The 17,014-nt window shown below is 41.2% G+C and overlaps 1 protein-coding gene and 1 long non-coding RNA gene across 2 annotated transcripts in view; one reads left to right on the plus strand and one right to left on the minus strand.

Moving 5' to 3' along the window:
• The window catches only part of NAALADL2 (N-acetylated alpha-linked acidic dipeptidase like 2), an 891,836-nt gene that overhangs the window by 592,948 nt on the left and 281,874 nt on the right, over window positions 1-17,014 (minus strand). The gene's annotated exons all lie outside the window — the stretch shown is intronic.
• LOC141993373 (uncharacterized) lies at window positions 8,470-15,132 on the plus strand. The gene is made up of 3 exons (XR_012640831.1): window positions 8,470-8,569; window positions 8,808-8,931; window positions 14,477-15,132. It is a non-coding gene; the product is annotated as an uncharacterized LOC141993373 (long non-coding RNA).

Here is a 17,014-nt window from a genome sequence, read left to right on the forward strand (position 1 = left end):
TCTGCTCCCTCCTCCCTTCCTGTGAGCAGGGGCAGCTCCTCCACTCCTTCCCCCACCCCTCCTGTGACAGCAGGCTAGGCTCCTGAAGGGAGAAATAGACAGGTCTGCTGTTTCCTGAGCAGCTCTGATGGGTTGCAGCTTCCCAGGAGCCATGAGGAAACAGCTGACTCCAGGGGGCCAAATCCCTTGTGGACAGATCTGGCCCACAGCCAACCATTGAAGAACAGTGCAGTAACTGACATATTTTGGGGACCCTTAAAAATCAAAGGCCCTTGGCTGCAGCCCCTAAGATCCCTGTGTTAATCTGGCCCTGCTCCAACCCATAATACTTGAGAATCCCAGTTAACCTCTTTATGCCTACTTTACCACTGGGACCACCAACCCAATGTCCACTGAAGTTAATGTGTCATAAATATAAAGGGAAGGGTAAACCCCTTTAAAATCCCTCCTGGCCAGAGGAAAACTCCTCTCACCTGTAAAGGGTTAAGAAGCTAAAGGTAACCTCGCTGGCACCTGACCAAAATGACCAATGAGGAGACAAGATACTTTCAAAAGCTGGGAGGAGGGAGAGAAACAAAGGGTCTCTGTCTGTCTTTATGCTGCTTTTGTCGGGGATAGACCAGGAATGGAGTCTTAGAACGTTTAGTAAGTAATCTAGCTAGGTATGTGTTAGATTATGATTTCTTTAAATGACTGAGAAAAGAATTGTGCTGAATAGAATAACTATTTCTGTCTGTGTATCTTTTTTGTAACTTAAGGTTTTGCCTAGAGGGATTCTATATGTTTTGAATCTAATTACCCTGTAAGGTACCTACCATTCTGATTTTACAGAGGGGATTTCTTTACTTCTATTTACTCCTATTTCTATTAAAAGTCTTCTTGTAAGAAAACTGAATGCTTTTTCATTGTTCTCAGATCCAAGGGTTTGGGTCTGTGGTCACCTATGCAAATTGGTGAGGCTTTTTATCCAACATTTCCCAGGAAAGGGGGGGGCAAGTGTTGGGAGGATTGTTCATTGTTCTTAAGATCCAAGGGTCTGGGTCTGTAGTCACCTAGGCAAATTGGTGAGGCTTTTTACCAAACCTTGTCCAGGAAGTGGGGTGCAAGGTTTTGGGAAGTATTTGGGGGGAAAGACGTTTCCAAACAGCTCTTCCCCACTAACCAGTATTTGTTTGGTGGTGGTAGCGGCCAATCCAAGGACAAAGGGTGGAATATTTTGTACCTTGGGGAAGTTTTGACCTAAGCTGGTAAAGATAAGCTTAGGAGGTTTTCATGCAGGTCCCCACATCTGTACCCTAGCGTTCAGAGTGGGGGAGGAACCTTGACAGGAGTCTATTGACATCAGTAGGCACCAGGCTGTGTTTTAAGGCTCTCCAGGCTCCCATCTAACATCTCTGATGGACAGCATGCTCCTCCAATACAGTAAAAATCTTCTGGAGGATGGCCAGCTACCCACACTCTCTCATTGCTGTAGGGATAGAAACAAGAAACTCTTGCTCCACTGCTGGCACAACTTGTTCTGGATGTGGGCACTGAACCAGCTGTCCAAGTAACAAATGATGGCCCTAATTATAAATGTATTTCTTTGTTCAGTGTTCCACACAAAATGTAAGAATCTAATATTCTGCCGCTGATTTATATCCTTTTGGAGTGGAGTCAGTTTTAAAAGAGTCCATTTGTCTTTGACACCAGGAAAACACCCAAAACTTTACTCTTCAGGATTTATACAAAGGAGATGCACTTCTTTCTCTTTTTAACTGGACGACAGTAGAGAAGGCCTTTATATGTCCGATACGAGCAGTCCGAGTTCCCAGCTAGCAAATGCCTTATGAATATCTCTTATCTGCGGATGTGTGACTGTATCGTGAAAGGGAGCTAACCTTGTTCCTTTGTATGAAACAATACATTTGAATGGAATTTTGTACAAATCCTGCGGTTTTCTTCCCTCCTCACCCACATCAGTAATTGAGATATTTTACTTAATGAGAGAATCAGTGACTATCAGCCTGGCTTTTGCTTGAGTCCCTCAACCATGACAATATAATTAAAAGTTGTGAATGATATATCAAGTGCCATATAGAAGGAAGAATTGACAGGAGTAATTTTTACTACTCAAAAGCCTTCAACTTCATATATCCTGTTAAACAAGGTCACTAACACAGGCTTGAACACTAAAGCAGTAGTTTGGTATAAACCCCACTGCACCCTTCAAATAGGCATTTGTGTTTCTCGCTAATCACTAGAACTATGTACATTGCTACAGTTGAATTTTGAATCCTTCATTATGTCATTTCTTTATTAAATACTCACTAAAGACTGGGGGGGCAAAGCTTGCAGGGTTCTTGCACGAAAGTATTCCAGTATTCAGCCTCAAATGATTTATTTGCAATGTTTTATTGTCTTGATGTTTTGCTTGTTGGTGAATAAGTTTAATACTGGAGTTGAGTATGGTTGGTGATGATCAAAATAGCTATTTTTCTCTTTAGGTTTTAATGTCAAACTATCATCAACTCTTCTCTTATTTTGGTATTGTAATCTCATCAAGCAGGGACCGTATGTTTGTTATGTGTTTGTTCAGCGCCTAGCACAATAATGATGCCTAGCTCTTATTTAGCACTTTTCAGCAGTAGATCTCGTAGCACTTCCCAGTCTAAGGTTTTGATCCTCACAACGCTCCTATGAGGTAGGGAACTATTATAATACCCATTTTACAGCTAGGAAACTGAGGCACAGAGAGGGCTAAGTGATTTGCCCAGGATCATACAAGAAGTACATGGCAAAGCAAGGAATTGAACCTGGGTCTCCCAAATTCTAAGCTAATATCTTAAACACTGGACTATAAATGGGGCACTTATGCATGACTGGACCCCCCTAGGCACTACCACAAGGCAAATATTTATTATTATAATTGAGCAACCCAGTTAACACATCTAGGTGTTTCAAATAAAACGGAATCTTAGTGGCAATGAATGCTCAGACTGACATTTTAAAAAAAAGTTTTATTCTCTGAGGAGGATAAGATGTAAACTGTCACCCTAAAACACTGATTATGGTGAAAAATATTTGGAAAAGCAGATATAAACCCTGCTTCATTTGGGGGGAGTATTATACTGCACTTGTTGGGTTAATAATAAATCTGATTCCACCAAGAGGGAATTTTCTTCTATCCTTGGGATCCTCTGCAGAAGAAGTGAACTTAATTCCTAGAAGAAACATGCTCCTTTAAAAACAATTGAATGACAGCAATTTTGGTCAGAAAGGGTGGAATTCACCCCAGTGTAGAGGGCCAAGGCAAGGACTATACACTACTTAAGCTCTATTTTGAGTGGGTTAAGTGGGACTTAAAGTGGTGAACAGACTTTTTTCTGGCTCTCCACATGGGTAAATTTGACCTAAAGTGTCTATCCAAATAGGTCCTCCTTTCTCCATATTCGTGTTACTCTTGCATCTTGGCTAATCTGTTCAGTTTATCTATACTGTGCAACAAGAAGCTGTTATTTCTATCAGCACTGCAGAGCCAATGTTGCAAGAAAGAGAAAACTGGAGAAGCTCTTACTGCAGAACCATGATAGGTCACAAAGAGATCTGAAACCAGATCACTGCAGCCCCGTGAGTAAATCACTCCATGACTACAGAATTTAGGACAGGCAAGCATTGCTGTCCATGTTAGTCATCCGTGGGAATTAGGAAGCCAGAGAGATTGCAAGTTGCCTGCCTGTTTCTAGCACATTACCTAAAAGTTTTGAATTCATTGCAACAGAACCCCATGCCTTTTATCCAGGAGAACATTGCCAACAGCATGATTTTCAGATTTCAGGCTGAGATTCCAAATTAGAAAAATCTTGTCTGGTATTGTTGAACAGCACAAATTTGATATGGAAGTTCTCGCTGAGAAGAAGATAAGATTCACTTCAGAGTCACTGTCTTGCTATGCTGGAAGGAGGACAGAAGACACTTTATTTCCAAATGCCTGGCAATACTAGGAGATAACACTGTACAGTGCTGGTAATTCCATAATCATTTAAATACACCCAAGGGGAACCACTCTCTGCCCTTCCCCTTTACCCACCCTGGTCTGCAGCCAACCTGCTGCTGAGACATCCCCTACCCCTCAAATGAGTGTTAAGGGGGGCTATAAAGGGGGGGGGGGGTTGAGTCCCTTCCGTATACTCATAGGAGCCCCAATCCACCACTTCTGCTCCTTTAAAGAATACATCAGTTAAATCCTTTACCAATCCACGTTATCTGATCACTGTATTCCTTCCCTACAGGATACCTGCACTGCACATCGGCCCCATAATGAGTTGCACCATCATAGCCTAACCCGCATTTCATTTTTGCCCAAACCAAGCCCCCAACCCATTTTGAGGAAGGCGAACCCTCCCACACACTTTGCCTTGGCCAATCCAGTGGTGAGGGAAAATATTCCTTCCCAACCCCCTGAGAAAGGAGCAACTAGCATAATGCCCACAGTGGCTCATGACAAAACCTGGCATTTAACTACTTCCATGGGTGGGAGGATGAGTGCTGCTCCACCTGGTCCAGGTGAAAATGGGCTTTTCCTGCATGGGCATGAACATAAACAGTCACCATCGCCCTTCTGGTCATGTGGGGAGCAGATGGATTAGTGACCCCATGCTGACCTGGTATGAAGCAGCCACAGTAAGTCACACTCCGGCTCTCTTGCCTTTTTAGGGGCCACCTTTTCCAACAAGCCAGACAATGGCTCCTACCACTTAGCGTGTGGTGAAGTCACTCTGATATCATCAACTTTTTAGAGCACAACTGGCTTTTAAGTGATAGAAAGATAAAAAGTGTATACTTGGTTTTGCTTTTACTTGTTAAATGTAGAACATTAAAAATGTTTATATAGCTGTCATAAATATAAAGGTTTCAGAGTAACAGCCGTGTTAGATATAAAGGGAAGGGTAAACCCCTTTAAAATCCCTCCTGGCCAGAGGAAATCTCCTCTCACCTGTAAAGGGTTAAGAAGTTAAAGGTAACCTCGCTGGCACCTGACCAAAATGACCAATGAGGAGACAAGATACTTTCAAAAGCTGGGAGGAGGGAGAGAAACAAAGGGTATGTGTGTCTATCTATATTCTGTCTTTGCCGGGGATAGACCAGGAATGAAGCCTTAGAACTTTTAGTAAGTAATCTAGCTAGATACGTGTTAGATTATGATTTCTTTAAATGGCTGAGAAAAGAATTGTGCTGAATAGAATAACTATTTCTGTCTGTGTATCTTTTTTGTAACTTAAGGTTTTTGCCTAGAGGGGTTCTCTATGTTTTGAATCTAATTACCCTGTAAGGTATCTACCATCCTGACTTTACAGGGGGGATTTTTTTTTATTTCTATTTACTTCTATTTCTATTAAAAGTCTTTTTGTAAGAAAACTGAATGCTTTTTCATTGTTCTCAGATCCAAGGGTTTGGGTCTGTGGTCACCTATGCAAATTGGTGAGGCTTTTTATCCAACATTTCCCAGGAAAGGGGGGGGGTGCAAGTGTTGGGAGGATTGTTCATTGTTCTTAAGATCCAAGGGTCTGGGTCTGTAGTCACCTAGGCAAATTGGTGAGGCTTTTTACCAAACCTTGTCCAGGAAGTGGGGTGCAAGGTTTTGGGAAGTATTTTGGGGGGAAAGACGTGTCCAAACAGCTCTTCCCCAGTAACAAGTATTGGTTTGGTGGTGGTAGCGGCCAATCCAAGGACAAAAGGGTGGAATATTTTGTACCTCGGGGAAGTTTTGACCTAAGCTGGTAAAGATAAGCTTAGGAGGTTTTTCATGCAGGTCCCCACATCTGTACCCTAGAGTTCAGAGTGGGGGAGGAACCTTGACAATAGCTGACACATGCAGGACCAAATTTGCAACAGTGGTGTGCAAAAGAGGTACTATTTACGTGCCCACACCCAATGAAGTCAGTAAATAGCATGCACACACATGCACATGCTCAAATTCTTGATTCACATATGTACATTAGGCATTGAGTGTGCACCCTCACTTCTGTATGGATACCATTAAAGATTATGGCTGCAGCAAGGAACATTCATTTGCACGTACTTTCAGAAAAGAATGCTGCATGTCATTTTACAACCCACTTTGAACAACTCCAAATATTTCTGTTAGGGCTTACCCATTTCCACTTCCAATGCAAGGAAGAGGTGAAGGCGATAGCTTTGTTAAGCTATCCCTGAAGCCCATCCTGTTACCTATGTCACTTTCTCAAATTTCTATCCATCTATCCACATCCAATAACAGTGTGATCTTAGTCAGAGCACATTCATTAAAAAAAAATGATTAATTGTTGTTATGCAGCCACTTGATGTTAATGGCAAACTTGACATCTTAAATCACAGCTATTTCCCTATGATAGCCAAGGGGCTAAGAAATATCTTTTTAAATAGAGGCAAGTGTAGATTAGAGAAACTATACAAAAGCAACATTTACCATAAAATGTGATACAAACAGTCCTGGGCAAAAGTGTTATAAAAGCAAATCACAACATAAATTAGGCTTTATATATTCATTTGGATATTGTACAAGTTAACAGCTGTAGTCTGATATAAATCATTCTTCTCCATGTAAATGTTAATATCATGAAGGATTTCTTTATGTCTCTGGGTTAAAAATACAGAATTTTACAACTAGATTTTAATTTTAACTGGGAAATAGTCTGTTTTCAAACTTGTATAAAAGTGTATGGTCCTGAAAAATAAGCCCTTCATATACTTAGTGCCAAGTAAGTACAATGTAGTTCTTTCCACTCTGTTTAAGCATCTCAACCATAATGTAAAGAAGGAACCTTCAGCAGAGATACTAATAAAAATGTACCCTGCACTTGGCATATGTTCATTAAAACAAATAGAGATAGGTCAATTGTGGCCTGATTAATCTGTGCATGTCTGGCACCTGATGACTGAAACAGTACCAAGTATGTGTGTGTTTTAAACCAGGCATCTCTGTATTGTGTATGAGATCCATCCTGCATTGTGCTGAGCATTCTGATCTTCATCCAGTGAAGTACATATATATGCATGCATGCATGCATGCAAGTGGCCCATTGACTTAAACCTAACCACTTGCATGCTTAAGGTTTAGTACATGATTAAGCGCTTTGCTGGATCACAGCCAGTGTTCCCAGCACAGTGAGGGATTGAACCATATATAAGAGCTATTTAGTGTCAAACTGCTTCAAGTACATCAGATCTGATCAAAACTCCCACCCTCTGTGGCTTTAAAGGATACTTAGTGTTGTGTCTTTGCACAATAACAAAAGTGTGATGGATACTTTACAGCCAAAAAAGAAAAAGTGAGTGGGGGCATCCCAGAAGCAGTGCAAGTGATGAATTGTTATTTCTATGCATAAGACTCATTAGTTCCATGATTTTTCAGGAGGGCTGGGGGAGAGTGGAAGGTGCAGGGTTGTTTCTGTTTGTTAGAGACAGGCACCCTGCTCATTAAAACAAACTGTCATTGGGTTGTGCCCACTTACTGCAAGACTCTATTTGCTTCATTGATTGGTGTTTGCAATTGATTACATAATAGCCTGGCAGGGTTTCTGAATAAGTACTGGATGAGCTTTGATAACCTACTGAACTTGCAAGACTGCAGTTTGATTTCTGAACCCACCAATCTAGCCAGTAATTGCAATCATACCAATATACTAAAACTAAAAAAAAAACCCAAACCCTTGCCTACTGTATGGTACATCAAACAGGTAATAAATGATTGTAAAGCTAGCAGGGTGTTGAGGAGGAAGAAAAGTCACAGAAAATCAAAGCAAAATGTTCTGGATCTAGCACTGCTGAATAATTGCTGGCACTAAATAGGTTAGCTTCAGTTACAGTCCAAAAAGTACACAACGGTTACATGTAAAGACACACTCAGAAAGAATTTACAGCACTGAGTAAAGATCAGGCTGTTTCTTACCCAAAACAAGGGAGGCAGAGCCTATGCCATCTCTCCTGAGGAGCTTCCAATGGAAGGTAGATCTTATTTTACAGCCTGCTGCTGTGGGAGACCCACAGTGGCTGATGAACATGCGTCACACATCCACTTTCTCTTAATGATATTTTTGTCACATGACAATTTATAACTTGGAGTATGGATTTAACTGTTGCCCTGGATTTGAGGGCTGTGTATACCCCAAAATGTGATCAAGCTAATTACAACCATCTTATGTGCATCCAGCCACCCAGAATTAATGAAATAGAACACTGCATAGTTAAGGGTTAATTTGGAGACAGGCTTTTAGAAGCAAGGTCATATCTAGCAGGCAATTTCTGTTAGTCAGAATGGGAGGAGGGGACAGACAAGTAAATAATTGAGTCTAAAAATCTTGGCAGTTGGAAATCTTGAGTCTAGACGCTGCTGACATTACAAATTTATTGAAAGTTAGAAAAGTGATGACCTATGTATTTTGTAGAAGTTAGTTATGAAAGATTAGCTAATAGAGTGTACTTTGGAGCAGTCCTCTGAAGACATCTTGAGAGACGTTTTTCCCTGGTGGGTGAGCAACTGGCTACTGCAAACCTGCTGTTAATTACTCAATACCGTTCCAGATGTTAGGTAAATATCTGGGATGTTCTAAAACTATTGCTTATGTTTGTGTGCTTAAATCTAATAAACTGCCATTTAGGATCGAGCACACTTACTTGCATGAATGGAAGTGCTGTGTTCCTATTGATTTATTCCTGACACCGCCTGGAGTAAAATAGTTAAGTTGCCCCTGTTGGGGGTTCTAAAAATATGAAGTAACATAAGGGCAATGTGGTCTCCTTCATAACAGCCACTCTTTTGCATTTAGGAAGATCTTCTAATCAAAATGATGCTTTCTGAGATTCCAACAACTTTCCTCAAGCACAATAAGCTGTGAGGTCTTCTGGTAGGACGTGTGCTCGGAATCTGACAGCTGGACACCCAGGGCCAGAGTGTGTATACCTGTGATGTGGGTTTGCTGGAAAATGGAGAAAGTGAAAAAAAATGCTACTGAGAAACACTATCACAATTGAATTAACGGGATTTTGAGAGGATCAAGGAAAGTTCCTGCAGCTTCCGCCTCCTTTATAATGTCATGGTTTTAATTTACTTCATTTATATTAATGAATAGTAGATTGCACAACTATTAGCATGATTGAAAATTGCACTAATGATCAGTAAATCTACCTCTAATTATTATGATTAATGAGAAGTTGATCATCTTGGACCAGCTTAACAACCTAGAAAAATTGAAACTGAGTAAAAGAGATGTTTCTTGGTAAATCGGGTCTTCAGTCTTTTTAATTTAATGAAAATCTAAGCAGTCCACTCAGCAATATTACCTCCTAATTCACTATAATCATCCATTTACATATATTTGCATAGATTATGTCTCCCCCATCTACGTATTAACCTGAAATTAATTTACTTCAAAATTGCATTAAAATTTAGCCCTATGATTAGCTAAATACTGTAAAAAGAAAAGGAGTACTTGTGGCACCTTAGCGACTAACCAATTTATTTGAGCATAAGCTTTCGTGAGCTACAGCTCACTTCATCGGATGAAGCTCACGAAAGCTTATGCTCAAATAAACTGGTTAGTCTCTAAGGTGCCACAAGTCCTCCTTTTCTTTTTGCGAATACAGACTAACACGGCTGTTACTCTGAAACCTCTAAATACTGTAGTAATGTTCCGTTCTGTAGTTTGATAATAACTGTAGCCCTGCTCTTTTTCCCCACTTAGCTCCTGAGCACGTGCATGGTGCAATTATCTATAAGTATCACTCCCAGTTAGATACATTGGTATTCACTACCTCCCATTTTAAAGATTACTTTCTCAATTTGATATGTAGTTGCTGGCATGCTGAAACCACTACCTATCACGCTGACCAATATTGTCTCATCAATTCCTTGTATTTCCCCATCTATCGGTCTGCACCATCTCTCTTTTGTCTTAAATTTACATTGTAAGCTCCCTGAGGCATGGACTGCCCTTTTTTTTATTCTGTGTTTGTACAGTGCCTAGCACAATAGGGTCCTGGACCATGACTGGGGCTTGTAGGCACTACAATAATACAAATAATAAAAATAAACTTCCACACATTTTAAAAGGACAAGGTCAACTTCAAATGTAGTTTGTGGAAGTTTCCCCTCTCCCCCCACATCTGTTTTTTAAATCACTTAAAATAGTTTCAGGGACTATACCTGATCTATGGTTTGTGTGATGGGGTGTCCACCCAACACAGGACTGACAGGGGCTAAGGTGACCAGGTAGGTCAAATAACTCCACAGGCTGCACCTGGAGCAACAGCCAGGGAGCAGGGAACTAACTGGAAGCAGGTTCAGCTTTGCAGGAACAGGAGGGGCTTGAAAAAGTCCAGGAGAGGTGAGCAGTAAAGGGACTGATGGGAAAGGCTGCAGGAAGGCAGGCAGCAGTCACTCCCTATGAAGAGGGAGGAGAGTTTTGGATCTGGTAGACCCAGAGTGAGAAGGGCAACCACGTGTGGTAGGAAGCAATCCAGGGAAGGAGTTCTGAGAAAGTAAAGCCCAGAATTGCTAAGCCGAGGGTTCCGGGACTGGAACCTGGAGTAGAGCGTGGGCCTGGGTTCTGCTATCAGCCACTGAGGGAGTAGCACCATGGGGCAGTGAGAGGGAAGACTGCCTAGGACTTCTAGGTAGAAGGGACTTTGCTACCCCAAAACGGGGGGAACACTGTATGACCATATGGAGGGCTTAGTCACAAACAGGATGTTGCAGATTCTGGAGCTAGAGGAGCTGCAGACCAGAGAAGGAGAGAGACTCGGAGTGAGGGCATTCAAACCATGGACCAGGGTGTCAGCCTCTAGAGATAATCCCCAGTGTGACCAGTGAATGGTGCACCCAGTGACAGTTTGACAATCACATGTTTTTCTCGCATTTCTGTGGGAAAAGACAGGGGAGAAACACAAACGGGGGGAACAAATGAGGGGAGAAGTGAAAGTGTACACAAAGTGCTGTCAAAAGCACAAAGGAAACTGGAAACAGAAACAAGTTTATGATGTTATCAAATCCCTTTCAATTATACTATTCTTAGGCTTTACTTATAACTACAGCTGGACAAGGAAAACTTTGCACATTTTTGAAAATTTTGAAAATTTTTTGGTGAAAAATCCATTATCCACCCTGGTCTACTTATAACAGTAGGTACAAAATTTCCAGATGAAGTGCTTTTTAAGTTAATGGTCCCTTTAACTTGAGATGAAGAATTTTTATTAGGTTTACAGACATGTCTGAATCAACAAGTTCAACTCCAAAATTAGACCCAAAGTTTCAAGAAGATCAACAGTGTTCAGATCTGGGATTATAGCCATAGGAAGACAGCTGCCAAGTTTGGATCCAGAGGCAGACATCCACCCAAAGAGGATTCAGCATTTTGGTTAGGACACATCACTAGTTAAAATATGGATTTCCCTTCTCCTTACCTCCCCCTCAAATAAAGTCATCCATCTCTTGAAATTAACCAAGAGTTAAGAAATATTAGGAATATTTGGTGTAACAGACCAGTTTACAAAGCGATACAGAGGGCTCTACATAAAACTGATCTGTCCTCATTACTATTTACAATCCACCAGCCTGTGTATCATCCCCAATGTTATCAGTAATCAGTTAATTTTCCTCCAAACTATTACTAAAAATATTGAACAGCACTGGGCTGAGAACTGATCCCTTCAGCACTTTACTAATCCCATCTTGTTGCGGAGTTCCCATTAACAACTACCTTTTGAGATCTATCACTCAGCCAGTGGTAATCCATTTAATATGGTCTATATTGGGTTTCAAATAAGACTTTTCTGACACAGTATTAAAATGAATAAGCATGAAGGTTCTATTTTAAAATATGGATCAAAAGTCCAGGAACAGTCAGCAATAACTGAAAACTACTGACTGAGAAAAAACTTGCTTCTACTTGAAAGTTTCATTTATAAGCTGTAAATTATATACCAGGTTTAAACAAGTTTGTGTACTGTTCTTCTCTCACATTTGAAGTAAGAACATTCATTCTTTCGGATGTGTGATTCACAGAGACAGCATAGATTAAAAGAGAAAGTTGCTAGCTAAACAGCAGGGTGGGGAACCTTACAAGTCATCAGTGGGAAACTTTTCTTGAAGTGGAAGGACCAGCCTCAGAATTCTCACATTAGTCAGGGAGTGTCCTGCAGATAAGTGCCTTAGCCTTTATGGCCCTGTCACTGATCTGGGGGGCAGTTATTTATTTAGCATTTGCAGCAAGCAATAGTATTCTTAGTGGCCAAGTGAAGCTCTCCGAGCCCGCTGCTGAATTTGGTTAGCGGTCACTCCTCAACAATGTGTATCATTGTTTGATCTGCACCACCACTGCAGCTTGGAGTGTCTCTAAGACCCCAATGGTGCTGGTTGGCTGCATAGAGGCCTTGCCCAGTCTGAATTCAGTTAACAAGGGCCTGCTGATGATGTGGCAGGTTGAATCCAGCCAGGTGGGCAGTAGAGTCTGTGACAAGGAACTGACTGGTGGTTGATGTTAATTACCAGTCTTCCTGCCACAGGGACTCCGCTGACATGTCCTGGCATGACAGCCTTGAAAGAGGTGTAGCTGGTGGGCTTAAAAGGCTGTTGAACAAGAGCAAGCTTGGGTTGGCATGTACCTTCTCAAGCAACTTGCCAGCTGCAATCTCCCTCCAGATGTAAGGAGGAGCAATGAGGCTCAGAATTGGAAGCTGTGGAAAATGAGACGGTTGGATAATTCCTGTGATGATGCGCATTGTTGAGTTTAATATCAACAAGTTTGGTGTATGCTGACCAGCTCCATACTGGTTGTACATACTCTGCTATTGAGTATGAGATGGCAAGGGCTGAGGTCCTTAGGGTTGGAGCAACCACTCCCGATGAAGAACATGCCAGTTTGTTGCTATCTTGCTCAGATGGCTTTTGTATATCAGTGTTCGGTTGAGGGTCATGCCTAAGTAAACTAGGTATGCTTCGTGCTTCAGCCTCTGGCCATTCATTATGATGTTTAATTTCCTCTTAACGTTGGCATGGTGGGGGTGGAATGTGCTAGAGACTGCCTTGCAGGTGCTAGGTTGAAGGCGTCATGTCTTGCACTAGTCAGCCAGCTTTGCAGAGTCGTCACTCAGGGTCTTCTCCAGCTCAGAGAAAGTTGGAGCCTGTAGCCCACAGCAGATGTCATCTGAATAGATAAACTTCCAGGACTGGATTGGTGGCAGGTCATTGATGTCTAGTTGAACAAGGTTGTGACTAGAACATACCCCTGGGGTAATACGTTCATCTGGGACAGTTAGGCATGAGCGCACTCCAGTACAAAGGGTTGTATGAACACTCTTCAAGCTAACTAGCAAAGCAGTGCAAACCTCACCTGTTTTGGTTTGCAGGAGGTTCAGCAAATCTCTGGTGAATTAAGTTTGCAAAAGGCTTAGACTCCCACCTCTGTTGTAAACTGATGCATTATAAAACAGCCATTTAAAGCCTTTTGTTAAAGAATTTTACATTTATTAAGAGAGAGACTGACTTCCAAGAAGGAATAAAAGTGAAAACAGAAGCACATCGTGTCTGGAATTAGACAGGTGCAAGCTTGGATTTTAGTAATTACAATATACCAATTTTTTCCTGTTCCCAGGCACTTACAGCCAGTTGAAATGTATCATGTATATGGTGTTGCAATTACCTCATGTGTAACAGACTCAGATAATTAACCCTTTCAATGCTGGAGTAATTTGCAGTGCTGCAGAGTATATCCCTAACACCTCTTACTTTAAGTTATCCTCTGGAGACAAGAAAGAGGCCTCGTGGCCTCTACCAAAACATGTTTAATCCTGGCAAAGAGTCCTGTGGCACCTTATAGACTAACAGACGTATTGGAGCATAAGCTTTTGTGGGTGAATACCCACTTCTTCAGACGCATGTAGTGCGCCTGCTCTGTGTGAACCCCTCACCCATGCCAGATGCGCCATCTGGCCCACATTCCTAGCTTCCCCTCCTTGTTAGGAGCTCTGTGTGCCGCCCCCCCCCAACCCCACTCCCTCGGTCCACGCCGCTTCCCGCAGCCCCATTGGCCAGAAGCAGCGAACCATGACCAGTGGGAGCTGTGATTGGCCGAACCTGCGGACACTGCAGGTAAACAAACTGTCCTGGCCCACCAGCAGATTTCCCTGACGGGCTGTGCGCCACAGGTTGCCGATCCCTGGTCTATAATTACAGGGAATTCAGGAAAAATACAGTTTTCTGCAAGGAGACATGAAATAAATTCATGCTGGGTCTTATTTCTTTGTGAGAATAGAAAAGATGCACCTACCCTGTATTTTTGAAACTATCCCTAGGAAATTCCCACTGATTGCACCAAAGCTTTTTTGACACAAAGGAGAGATAGGGCATGGGGTGCTCTGCTGGTAAACTCAAACAATAGAACTCCAAATATCTGTGGTTTGTACAGAGCACTATGGGAATTTTTTTTTCTTTTACATCCAGAAGCCGATTATGGCACATTCAAGACACCGACTGCTGCTGCTCACAAAACCTAGGACCAAGGCAAACCCTGAAGAGTCTGGTATCTTCGCACTTGAAATGGTTAATCCAAGGATTTTAAAAACAGGTGACTAAAGGATATACTTCTAAATCCATATTTAGGTATCTAAAGAAAGTGACCTGATTTTCAAAAGCATTAAGCAATGGAAACTGCGAGGTGGTCAACAGTTTTAAAAATCTGGTCACTTTATTTAGGTGCCGAAATATGGATTGAAGAGCATCTTCTCCAATTTTTGAAAATCTTAGCCTTAATATAGTGCTGCCTTCCTTCAACATTTAAATTCAATCCTTCTTTTTCTTTTTTTTTTAACACAGCAATACCACTGTTATACAGGTAACATGAATTGGGAGGGGAAGGAATGAACAATTTGAAATATATAAACACAGAGTGTTTACAATCCTACAGACACAACAGATCCATAATCCCGCAAAGCAGAGATGTCACCACACAAACATTAGTGCAGGAAGTAGTACAAGATAGGAAGACCGATAAGTCGGCTAACAAGAGTCCTAGGGAAGAATAAGCAAGAAATCTAGCCTCCAGGAAATCTAAAAAGAAATGGTGTGGTATACATAATGTGTTCCTGCCAATTCCCGTGATCTGCACATTAAAAGACTGAAGATGAGCCCTTTCTACATAAAGGTGCACTATTTTGCTAAATACTGCACATATGCTTTTCATAGACCTTCATCTTTTAAAGGCTTCCCTCAAGAACATAATACTTTCTTGAGAAACCCAATTATGGAAAAAACAGCAGGTGAATGTGATAGAGTAAAATGAAAAGTAAACCTAGTCCCGAGGCACCTCAGGGCATCATAAAAACAGCGCACAGAGGGGCTGCTTATATAGGGAGATAAGTCAGCAAACTGAATGAAAGATGGAGGTTTTCCCTTGTGTGTCGTTAGATGAATGTAGCCATTTTTTTCATCTCAAGTGGACCTCCCCACATCACATGTAACTTGTGAAACCTCCGCTGGACTACTGGCATGTATCTGTGGCCCTGTTGTGCATTCTTTGGAAATAAATGTAGAATTATTTTTATAGATCATATGATTTTTCCTTATAAATATTCTGTAAGACATTTATTCTCATCAAATCACTTTGGACCAAGTCAGCGTAATACTATGAAGTGCCCACAGATGTTTTAACATTTCATAAATCAATCGATCAATCAATCAATCAATAAACGTTCCTCCAAAAGAGTTATAATGGCAAGATTTATTATTATTGGTGAATGGCAAAAGGATATTCAGCTAACAAAGCAATTGATCTGGCTGAACTTCCAGAGAGACTTTGTTATAACTGATACAATGTACTTGATGAAAAAATTTGTATCTATGACAAAAATTGGACAGCAAATGTTATTTCCTAAACTTCTATTTACGAAGAAATATTTCTGTTTAAATGAAAAGGTAGCTGAAAAGATTCAGCTCCACCTTCGTCAAATAGTTAAATAATGTTTGAATTACTTGCCTATATCCCGTTCATATGGGAAACACTTCTCATTTGCAAGCATTAAGTTCTTAATTAGCTCTCTAACAGTTCCCAACTCTCAGATCTACTTACTCTGGTAGCAAGGATGCACCTATCACCAACAAACACAGCACACTGTGAAAATCTAAACTAGCAACATCAGGAGGTCGAGTAGAATGTTTAAATATTTTATTCAATTAACTTTCATCTTCTTGAAAATATTACCTTTGGCTGTATAGTCACTGAAGTTTACCTGTCTTCTGACAGTGGCCAATGCCAAGTGCACCAGAGGGAATGAACAGAACATGTAATCATCAAGTGATCCATCCCCTGTCGCCCATTCCCAGCTTCTGGAAAATAGGGGCTAGGGACATCATCCCTCCCCATCCTGGCTAATAGCCATTGATGGACCATTCATCAATAATCCAGTTCTTTTTTGAACTTGGTTATAGTCTTGGCCTTCACAACATCCTCTGCCAAAGAGTTTCATAGGTTGACTGTGTGTTGTGTGAAGAAATACAGTACTTCCTTTTGTTTGTTTTAAACCTGCTGCCTATTAATTTCATTTGGTGACCCCTAGTTCTTTTGTTATGAGAAGGAGTGAATAACACTTCTTTATTCACTTTCTCCATACCAGTCAATACATTGCAGTTAACAGGCCCATAAATGGATGAATATTACTTTTTTTAAAAACACACTCACAGCTACCATGTTGAGAAGTTACTTTGTAGAATGTGCTGCTCTTACAAGAATGAAGTTTGATCCCTGCTACCAACAAGCTGGAAAATACATTCCAGCCTACCAGTTTAAGAATAATACCAAGCTAGCTGAGTCTCTGAAGTTCTGAGCAGGAATATTTGAGAGTTTAAATGACCTACCACTGACTTGGCTTTTATATTAGAAAATCTGCAGTAGCACTACAGTATAGTGTATACATCACAGTGAAAAATTCAGGAGACTAATGTATTTGGCAGAAGTAAAGGAGAGAGATAATCCCCTAAAATCAA

The sequence above is a fragment of the Natator depressus genome, chromosome 9 (genome assembly GCF_965152275.1).
Source record: "Natator depressus isolate rNatDep1 chromosome 9, rNatDep2.hap1, whole genome shotgun sequence".
Lineage (NCBI taxonomy): Eukaryota > Metazoa > Chordata > Testudines > Cheloniidae > Natator > Natator depressus.